Genomic DNA, 11,288 nt, shown 5'->3' with positions numbered 1-11,288 from the left:
TAAAACCACTTTACGGAAGGAGAAACTCTTATTCAAAAAGGTAAATGGCTCAAGGTTTCCAAAATATCAAATGTCAGAGGCAGGATTCAATCTCAGTTCTGCCTGGCTCCAGTATCACTGCTTTAAAGTCAAGAAGAGATTACATTCTCCCCACCATGGACAATACCTGGACTACTCTGTGCACAATAAGATTGATTATTCACTAAAAACAAGCCATTACAAGGAAGTTAAGGACAAGGTGTCTTGCACACAGTAGCTGCTTAGTAAGTATGCAGTGGGTGGATGGACGGACGAAGGAACATATTCAGGGTAACTGCTCCGAGTACTAAGGGTAGTAACCTGGAAGACAACCATTCATTCACTCATTTATTCCTTCTTTGGTGCATTTATTCAGTAAATAAGTACTGAGGACTTCTGTGTTCCAGGCACCTTGCTGGGCGCTGGGGAAATAACAAAAACAAGACAGGTGCATGGCTCCACATCTGATGAGAAAGGCAGACAGGTAAACTGCCCATCACAGTGCTGGGATGACAGCTCCAATGGGGGAGTCCAGGTGCTGGGAAAGACAGGCTGACCTCAATAGCATGTCTCACATTCCAAATCATCAAGTCACAGATCCTCTGAGCTCAAACTGATGCTTCATCCACACTGCACTTCAGCCAACCCGAGGTAAAAACCACACCTGGAGCTTAGGACAATGATTTGGAAAGAGACCATTTGAGACCATGAGGACTCTGGTGTCAAAATTTAGAATGGTGATATTTAGGAGAACCCAGTTCTGTCTGAAGACCCTGAACACCATAACTCCACCAGGCTTCTCTCACCAGTAGGAACAACCCCACCTACCCTACCTAAGGAGACTGGTCCTGTCTTGCTTGAAGACTATGACTATCCCTTACCCTATAGCCTCCCATGTACCCCAGAGCCATGGCTAAAGACAATCTCCATGAGCCCAAGGAGCCAATTATAAAGGTAAGTCTAGTAGACGCTTACATGCCAAAATGTGCACATTTATATATCAATGAAAACCTGCGGAATATTCATAAGAATAGGTTCAACCCCTTCCAGAATAGGGAGAAACGAATGTAGTTGAAACACAGCTGAATCTTTCAGTATAGCTGTGCTTACCAGAGATTCTGAGGCTGGTGTGCCAGCACAAGAATGTGATAAAAGTTCTAGGGTTACTTTACTTGGCAAACTGAAGCCTGGCTCCAGCAAGAGTCGAATGAAACTGACATGCCAAAGAATTCCTAAGTATAATGTGTGAGAAATCCAATGACTTAGGGAGCTTGGTATATTTAAATGGGTATACCACCCATGACTGGCTTATCCACACTTTATATTCCCTGAGAGGGACCAAAGGACTCTCCCATCACCAAGACAGAAACATCTGAAACGGTGCTGGGGCTGATGATGGAAGATACTGCCATTGAATGGGTTCCTGGGTTTTAACGGGAATCATGAGATCCCAGCATGGGCTATGCAGGGACACTTAGTGACCAGAAGCAAAATGGACACAGAAGGTAAACAGAGGGTCTTTGGCGGTGGCCAATCAATCATGGGCTAAAACACATGAAGTACTGGATCAACATCCTAGTTGATCTGTACAATTAAAAAACACACAAACTAGAGATCTGACAGGCAAAAATCTCAGTACGTCAGCAGGGTATAGGTTTTCACTAAATCCCCGACCCAAGTCGGGCAAATAGAAAAACTTCGTATTCTGTACCATATAACATTGCAAATTTATATTGTGTATCTCCCTCCCAATTTTTCTGTGGTCATCAAGTAGAGCGAGTGTGCACTGGGAAAAGAGAAATCCCAGACTTTTCAGGGCTTATTATTGGCTCTGAGCTGATGCTAATTTCAGGTCATGGGCTGAGTGAGAATTAATGGAAGTCAGGAAATAAATGGAGTTTGGGCCCAAATTATTTCATCGTGGGTCCAACAAATTCATGTCCACCCTGTGGTTCTTTCTTAAGGCCTGAATGTAGAGCTGGAAAATACATATATCCTCAGCAATAGGCAAAATCTCCTGCCTGACCTATGGAGTAAGGACTGGCATGAGAGGAAGCACCAGGTGAAAACTCTTGCCAGGCCTCTTCTAACAAAATAGTAACAAAATAGTAAATCAAAACTGAATCAGAGAGAGCCATGCCACCATGGAAGACTTGAAAAATTCAAGGTTGGTGACCCAGTGCCATGCTGGAATCAGCTCGTACATGCCTGGGAGGATGTGTTAACATTATTCTCAGTTATTCATAAGAATTGTTATGATTGTGAACATTACCTCCCAACTTCATCTTCAGTGACGTCATTTTGGGAGTTTAAAATTGGCCATGTTGGGCCTATTTAAACCATGGAGACTGGCAAACACTACAAATCAGGCCTTTTTTTCTTTTCTTTTCTGAGAGCCGGTTTACCAGCAAGCTACTGGTGATCCCCATCTCATCCTCATGGAACTTACCTGTTTGGCTCGAGCAGACGTATCTTGGAGTTGGAGAATGATGGCAGATTATGTAACAGAAATCACACTGTGATTTCAACTGCAGGTGCTGTTCTCGATCTGATTTGTCTACTGCACCATATCAGCCCAACTTCTGATGCCTACTATGGTTAGAGGGATGGATGGATGGATGGATGGATGGATGGATGCATGGATGCATGGATGGACGGATGGATAGATGCAAGATGAAAACATATTATTCACAACAGCTAAGATTTGGAAACAACCTAAATGTCTGACAAGGGATGAACGGTTAAAGAAAATATGGTACACACAAGGGAATATTATTCAGCCATAAAAAAAGAAAATCCTGCCATCTGTGACACCTATGGATGAACCTGGAGGGCATCGTGCTAAGTGAAATAAGGCAGACACAGAAAGACAAATACTGTATGATTTCCATTGTATGTGGAATCTAAAATAGTCAAAATCATGGCAGCAGAGAATAGAGTGGTGGTTGCCAGGAGCTGGGGGTAGGGGGATATAGGAAGATGTTGGTCAAAGGGTACAAAGTTTCAATTATACAGGATAAATAAATTTTGGAGACGTAAAGTTCAGCATGGTGACTATACTTAACAATACTGTATTGCATACTTGAAATCTGCTAAGAGAGCACATCTGAACTATGCTCACAAAAAAGAAAGAAGAAAATTATAGTTATGTGAGGTGATGGATATGTTAATTAGCTTGATTATGGTGATCATTTTATAATATATACATATGTCAAAACAGCAAATTGAACACCTTAAATATATACAATTCTTATATGTCACCTATACTTCAATGAAGCTGAAAAAAAGAAAATTATTAACAAGGCTAAGGTAATCGCTTCCAGTTTCTTCTAGATAGAATAGCACACTGTCCAATGGGACTGAACTGACCCACAACCTGTATTGTTCATCACACAAGTATTATTACTGAATGTAATACACAACCTCTTTCTCTTTGATGGACTGTAAATACATTTGGATACTAGAGTACTTTGAAATTAATATAAATACAACTAAAATTCGTATGATACTGTACTAGTTGAGACTTTTACATCGGCTATAAAAACACCCTATGTATGTCCATTTCACCAAATGATGTGATAATCAAACGAAGTTGTATATGTGAAAGAGCATTGTAAACTTTGGTGCTCTGCCTTAGAAGATGGACAAGGTAAATTGCTACTGGGCTGTTTCTATATTCAAGGCTAAAATGAAGATTCTTGGCAATTATCTCTTACTCAAGGATGAAAGTCTGTGGCTATTAATTAGGTTTGTCAAAATCTATAGTTGTATATTAGGCATAAATATGATTTCAACTAAAAAAAGATGGATGGATGGATGGATGGATGGATGGATGGATGGATGAATGGATGGGTTATTTATATGAAGGGATGGTTATATTAGGTGGAGCATGATGCTGTTGCTCTTGTTGTTTTGTTAGAATTTAAAGTATGGGAACAAAAGTGTACATTCCAGGACTGCAGGAAATGAAAAACCAAAAACTTCCCAGAATCCCTCACACTAGTTTAGATTGTGATTTAAGTCCTGCCAATGAGAAACACTCAGTGAATCTTGAATTTGCAGCCTTGGCCCTGTATCCTAAGTTGCATCTCAACTTCTGGATTCCTTTATCACAGCTGAAGAGTGCATTCCTCGATTCAACAGTTGCAGCGGTGGCTTCCAGATTCCTCAGTTTCTTGACTGTGTTAGAGGTGGCAAGTCCTCTGGAAGGTGGGTGATGAGATGCCTTGGATTCATTCGTGGAGTCTCAGATTAGAGTTTGGCCTTCCAGTCCTTCCAATGATTTTGTAAGCACCCAATTCACATCATTAAATCTTTTCTCCTTCAGACAGCTACAATGGATTTCGTTAGCTATAGCTGAACTCTAGCCGACATGCCCCCCCTTTTTTTGATAAGCCCACTTACAACTTTTTCTTCCCCTCATCAATTTTTATCTCCACTCTTCAACCACTTCCCATCTCATTCCCCAGAGATGAAGCACCTTTTATATTTCAGGGGAGAAAAACATAGATGACATCATTGAGGAATTCCTCAACTTCCTGCCTATCCATCTAAAGTTTCTGGACCCACTACCACCTCCGTGATATCTTTCCTACAAGGATAACCCGTTCACCTTTGCTCTGGATCCCATCCTTTTCATCTTCAAAAAGCCCCTTCCCTACTCTACCTTTGACTTCTCCTGCTCGTTACTCTGTTCATTCATCATAGACACTACCAACCCTTTCTTGTGGAGAAAAACCCTCAAAAAATCCCAATCCTCTCTGTGCCCCTCTAGCGAAGGTCTCTTTCCCTTCGCTGCCAAGCTTTCTAAGAGAATCATCTACACTATTCATCTCCACTCGCTCCCCTTTTGTTCCCTCCTCTGACCCCGGAACTTGGCCTTTATTGTATTCACTCTACTGAAACTGACCCCAGTGGCTCCCGAATCGCCTAATCCAATGGATCCTTTTCATTCTTTTTTAAACCTGATCTCCCAGGGGCATCTGCCAATGTTACCTCTGTCCCCTATGATACTGTGACAACACACTCCCTCACCCTTCTTCAGGATCATGTGACTGGCCTTCCACCATCCCCTTTGGAGGCTCCTCATTTTATGCACATGTGGAATGCTCTTTTCCTCAAGTTTCTGTCTGTGAGCCCTATATTTTTTTCCACTCTAAGAGTTCATAGCAGGTAACTTCATCCAAGTGCATGACTTCAGCTACGGACAATTCCCAGGAATTTATCTCGAACCCAAACCTCTCCCCTGACTTCCAGACCGTATGTACAGTAACTTTCTATTCCATATTTCTACCCGGCTCTCTCACAGACATCTCGATCTCAACGTGGCCAAACAGAACTAATCTCCAATATCCATTCTTCCTCCTCCTAAAATCCCTGTCCTATGAATGGCACCATAGTTCCCTCACACCCTCAGACCAGATACCTGGGAGTCATCCTAAATTCCCTGCTCCCTTGTCCCTCACAATTAAATTGTCACTAACAGATTTGAATCCCACCCCTAGTGCTCTGTGTGATGGTTTCTCCCGTCTCCATCTCTCCCGCCCTTGTCCAGCCCTCTGCAGTCTCCATCTCTCTCTGTCTCTCTCTCTCTCTCTCTCTCTCTCTCACTCTCGCTTGCTCTTGCTCTCACTCTCTCATTTCTGCTTCTGCCCGTTCACTAGTCTTCCTGACTCCTTCACAACGGCCTCAATCCATTCTCCACACAAAAGCCAAATCTAATCATATCGCTCCCTTTCTTAAATCCCCTAGGTAGTGTCCCCTCACCACACACACACACACACACACACACACACACACAGCACAGTTTTCAGAATAAAGTTCACATTTTTTAACCTAGACCTAAAACCCTTCATTATCTGATTTCTCTAACCACATCTCCCTCCACTGACAGTGAAGCTATGCTCTCAAAAGCATGCTGTATTCACTCGCTCCATGAATTTCCCTCTGTGTGGAACTCCCTTCCACTTCACCGGGGCCATGCCTTTGTCATCCTTGGTGACTCAGCTCATATCACCTCCTCCAAGAAGCTTTTCCTGACCCCCTTGAGTAGAGCTGACCATCCTTTGTATTCTTTGTTTTGTATACCCTGTGCTTACCTCTAATTTTACACTGAACTGTATCATGTATCAGTGTATCACAGAGGTAAATATATTTATCATAGCATTTGCTAACCTGTCTGATACGCTTTTGTATGCCAGTATCCTACCACAAGACCAAGTGTTCCTTTGGGGCCAAAACCTTACTTAGCAGAGTGCCTGGTACAGAATAAGCTCCCAAAGCATGTTTGATAGATGAATTAGTTTAAGTTCTGCTTGAATTTTATTGGGTAATTGTTATGGATTGAATTATGACTCTTAAAAACAGGTATGTTGGAATCCTAACACTCACTACTTCTGAATGTGACCTTATTTGGAGAGAAGGTCGTTACAGAAATAGGTTGAAATGAGGTCATCAGGGTGGGCCCTAATCCAATGGGACTGGTGTCCTTATAAAAGGGGAAAATTTGGATCCAGAGACAGATGTGAATAGAAGGAAGACAGTGAAGAGACACAGGCCCAAGATGGCCATCCACAAGCCAAGCAGAGAGGCCTGGGACAGATTCTCCCTCACAGCCCTCAGAAGAAACCAACTCTGCCAACCCCTGGATTTTGGACTTCTGGCCTCCACAACTGTGAGACAATAAATTTAGGTTGTTGTTTTTTTTTTAAGATTTTATTTATTTGAGAGAGAGAGAGCGTGTGCACAAGCAGGGGGAGTGGCAGAGGGAAAGGGAGAAGCAGGCTGCCTGTGATGCAGGGCTCGATCCCAGGACCCTGGGATCATGACCTGAGCTGAAGGCAGACGCTTAACTGACTGAGCCACCCAGGCGCCCCTAAATTTCTGTTGTTTAAGCCACCAGTCTGTAGTACTTCATTACGGCAAGCCCAGCAAACTAATACAGTAGTGTTTTCTGTACCCTTTAAGCCTTTATTTCTTTGACTCTTTAGCCATAAGCTGTTTTCTTTCTGAAGTCTGTAAGGTTTGCTTTTCTAGCATATCTCTTTGTCTCTGTCACTGTCTCTTTCTCTCTCTGTCTCTCTGTCTCTCTCTCTCACACACACACCCATGAAATCACATGTCTCTTTCTCTCAAGAACTTCCCCTGTTCCCCCAGACACTTCCACCTTACCAACAAGTTCTGCCTTGTGGGTCAGAATTAGGTCCCAAGTGAAAGCTCCCCTCATTGCTTTCTCATCTCTCTGAAAGAGAAAATCAGATCAAGAACGTTATCCATGACAACGTTTATGACAGAACAGGGCCCCCGATGGTTATGCCCATGAGCCCAGTGGGCTTCTTGCCCCCTTGCTAGATACAGAAGTCCCTAGACAAAGAAAGCATCACAACACTGTTAGCCCAGTCAGTGGTCTGAACTTCCCACAGCAACATCACTTGATTCTCCTTTCATCCCCACCTGTGCTCCCCACGGTACTACCACCAAGCTTTTAGGACATCAAATCATGCTATTCTCTTGGTCAAAACTCCCTAAAGCCTCCGCATTGCACTTAAAGCCAATTTCAACTTGCTATAGAGGGCTTTCCTAGATTTACTGAATATCCGTAAAACCCTTCCAACCTCAGAATCTTTGAACATGTTCTTCCTTCTGCTTACACTGCTTCTCTCTCCCTCTCTTGGCCTATGCCTAGCTAAGCTTACTGTCACTTCCACAAAGGAGGCTACACCGCCCTCAAAGAAAGTTGGAGTTATCTTGCTAAGGATTTGTCCTAGTTTCTACCTATATATTTATATTTGTGGCTATGTGATGTCTTTCTCCCCACTACACTGAAAACACCATGAGAGCTGGACATTTGCCCATCACTGACTCCCCAATTCCTAATGTAGTGAATGGTATACAGCAGCTACTCAAGAAATATTTCTTTAAATAAATGAATGAACTGAGTCCTACTTCTTGGCCCATTGCAGTGAGTCCAATTTATTTGCATGAAGGGCATCCTTACCATCATAGAACTTGTGTCATAAAACTTTATCCAATCAAGTCTTGGTGATGGCTTGGAGCGTATAATAACCTCACCTTACAATTTCAACCTGATGTCATTTATTATTATTATTATTGTTGTTGTTGTTGTTGTTGTTGTTGTTTTGGTCAGGGTCCCAGTAGGAAGTGGCTGGCACTCTCCGATGGGGTCATTGAGAGTTTAAGAAAGAGGCTGGGTAAGTATTTGGGGCAGGATTAAGGGAAACCAGTAAAGAATGGAGCTAGCAACAGTGGGTATCTGTTACCATTCCAAGCTCTGAAAGGGCAAAGGGAGGGTAGATACCAGAATCCGAAGAGGGTTGCTGTAACAGATTGCCACCTGACAAGAGCAGGGGTCCTCAGAGAGGGATGCAGCCAGTACCTGGATCCACAAAATGAATATCCCAACTTGACTCTCCTCCGAACTTCCAGTCTCCTGTTAATTGACTCCTTTTTTTCTAATTAAAGTACTGAAGTATAACTGACACACTCTTCCTGGTTGACTCTAGGTTGGCTGAACCAAATAGAAGCCCACATCTGAGACCACGTAAACATCATTATTTCACCGAGAACTTCTTCACTTTTCTATTTTTCACTGATGCCAGGCTTGTTCTCCACAATTTCCAGTTTTCACTGCAGATGGATATTTTCCCTCTCTCTCAAAAGTCTTCCCACCCGGCACCATGGTCATGATCACATTCAGATGTGCTCTGTCCTCAGTAGAAAGTCCATTTTTATCATGTAAGTCTTGGTTCAGGAAACCCAGTTCTGATTTTTAACACTAGCTCACCATTTCCCCTGGCTTGATTTCTCTGTCAGCGCTCACTACTACATGCAAGAGCAAGAGAGACGCAAGTGTTTTTTGGTCTTGACTCTCCAGCCTCCTCCTCACCCCTTGCGATTCCTGCAGCTTCCCAGGGCTTCCAAGCTACAAGGCTCCATTGGGAAGTAGCTATTATCCATTCCCTAGTCATCTCTTTAGGGCCCCAAAGTATGCAAGCCGACTGGATGCTTCCATCCCAAGCATGTGGGCCAACACAATTCTTGCTCCGGGGAGCAGGTCTCCCTAGTTAATACCTTCATGCATCCCTTCCATCTCTGGGATTCTGGAGTTTAATAGCTCTGTCTCCCCATTTCTGCCTCAATTTCTGTCTCCATGGTGCCACACCCAGGCCACCTCACCTTTCTCTCACCTTATCTTGGCGCTCAGCACCTTTTGCCTCAGACCAATAGCTCTGACCTGAAGCCTGCTGGCTTTGGAAAATTCTAATCCATATGGCCGTAGGCTGAATATGCCCGCCCTACCCAAATTTTAACATTTCCTCTTATTAATATCTTATAAACTCCCAGGTCTAAGAAGATCTAAAGTATCATTGAGCAACCCATGCCACTTCTTCCCCCATTTCTTGGAACCTGATCTCCATTTTCTCTCCCCTCACATTCAGGGAGATTGTGCCCTTCTCCCCCATGCCCTTTCCCCACCGGGGTCATCAGAGAAGGAAGGATAAGGATGACTGTCTGAACCCTGGGATCACCTTGCCTCCCAGCCCACAGAGCTCAGACTGTGAGGAGCGCCCATGGGATGGGGTGGTGGTCCCCATTAATCATGGCTGTCCTCGTAGCCGACTAGTGGAAGGTAGGTCTTCAAATCAGGAAGTGTCTCTGCCCAGGTGGAGGCCTTTGTGGCTCAGTGGAACGGCCTTCCTCTGAACCGGGACTCCCGACGGCCCCTCCCCACCCCCACCTCCCACCCCGTCCTGCCGGGCCTCCCGTCCTTTCACTGGGATGAATTTTTTTCTCCTTCTAAATGTTTTAAATATTCAAAAGTAAGAGCCAAATCCCGAAATCCAAACACAATGAAAAGCAAAGACGTGAGGACAAATCCCGAGGGATAACAGCCCTCAATCCGGAGCCCACTCCCAGGTCGTCGGGCGCCGGAAGGGCTTAACCCTCTGCTGCCCGGGGGGAGGGGGGGGCGCCCGCCTCGCCCACTTCCAGCCGAGGGACTGGGGCGCTGGCGGGCGGGCGGGGGGGGGCGCCTCCGGTCCGGCTGTAGGAAGATGCATCTAGTTCCCTATTTTCTGCCAAACCTGCACGAGCTCACCTCCACACCTCCCCCCACCCGTACCCCTCCCCCCGTCCCCACCAAACCTTTCGTCTCGGCGCCTCCCTCCTACACTAAAGAGTCCAAGAAATTTCCCTGGTGAAACTGAACCGCAAGCCAGACTGCTCTGGGGGCCTGAAATGGATGCCTTGCGCGTCTTCTCACAGGCGCTCGCCTTCTTTCTTACCCAGCCTCTCCCGATTAGCGAGAGACGGCCACGGGCGCCTCGTGCCTCCCATCACTGTGCCGCTCATGACAGCTTTTGTTGTGGGGTAGGCACGAAGCAGTGGACAAAGGACCCCAGATGATGTCCGCCACACCCCTTCCCTCCTCCGAGAGCCCGAGTCGAGGCTCCTCCAAGGTGGAGGGAACAGGGAATTCTTTCAGAGCCCTCATTTTCTAATGCAAATGCCAAGCCGGCTGTGCCTTTTACCCAGAGCAGCTTTCCACCACTCCATTAAGATTACCTTTGTCTCCGTTTTTAAACAAAAGGGAATTTGGGTTGCGGTTCCCGAACCCCAGGAGCTCACTGGGGGATAAGTGGACCTGCCATCATGCAGCAGCCTAGAGATTCCCTGACAAAATCTGGCTCAAAGGTGCTCGAATCCCCCCATGCCAGAGGCACCCCCGGTGGGTCTCGTTCGCCAGCCCGGAGCCGTTTGCCCCCCGGAATTGCAGCCTACTCAGGGGTGGGGCTCAAATGAAACCCCACGCGGGATGGGGGCAAAGACGGACTCCTGGGTCTGTGGCCAGAAGCACTTTGGAAAGCCACCTTTCTCGGGCTGGACTGACACTGAAGTTGTCATCACCTGAGGCACGGATGGGGACCGGCTTGTCTGTCCAAGTCCCTTGGGTGGGGGTGTGTCTAAGAGGGAGATCGGGGGGGGGGGGGGGGGGAAAAAAAGTGTCCCAGACACCAGGAACTTGTTCTAGAAGCTCTCTTAGAGCAAAAAGCACAAAAACCATTGATTTATTCTTTCAAAACACGTTGGCTGCCTCCTAGTCACTTGTCTTGGGGATACATCAGTGGTAAGAGACACAGCCCTTATCCTCGGGAATGTTAGGTTGGTGTGAAAGACTACACAGGAAAGATTGAGCTTCCTGTCCTGGTTTCCAGCCCTGAGCTCCTGCTCAGTTTCTGCATCTGTAAAAC

The sequence above is a fragment of the Callorhinus ursinus genome, unplaced genomic scaffold (assembly GCF_003265705.2).
Source record: "Callorhinus ursinus isolate GAN/ISIS: 27379988/994484 unplaced genomic scaffold, GSC_fseal_2.0 scaffold21, whole genome shotgun sequence".
Classification (NCBI taxonomy): Eukaryota; Metazoa; Chordata; class Mammalia; order Carnivora; family Otariidae; genus Callorhinus; species Callorhinus ursinus.
Note: the sequence above shows the minus strand (reverse complement) of the source record.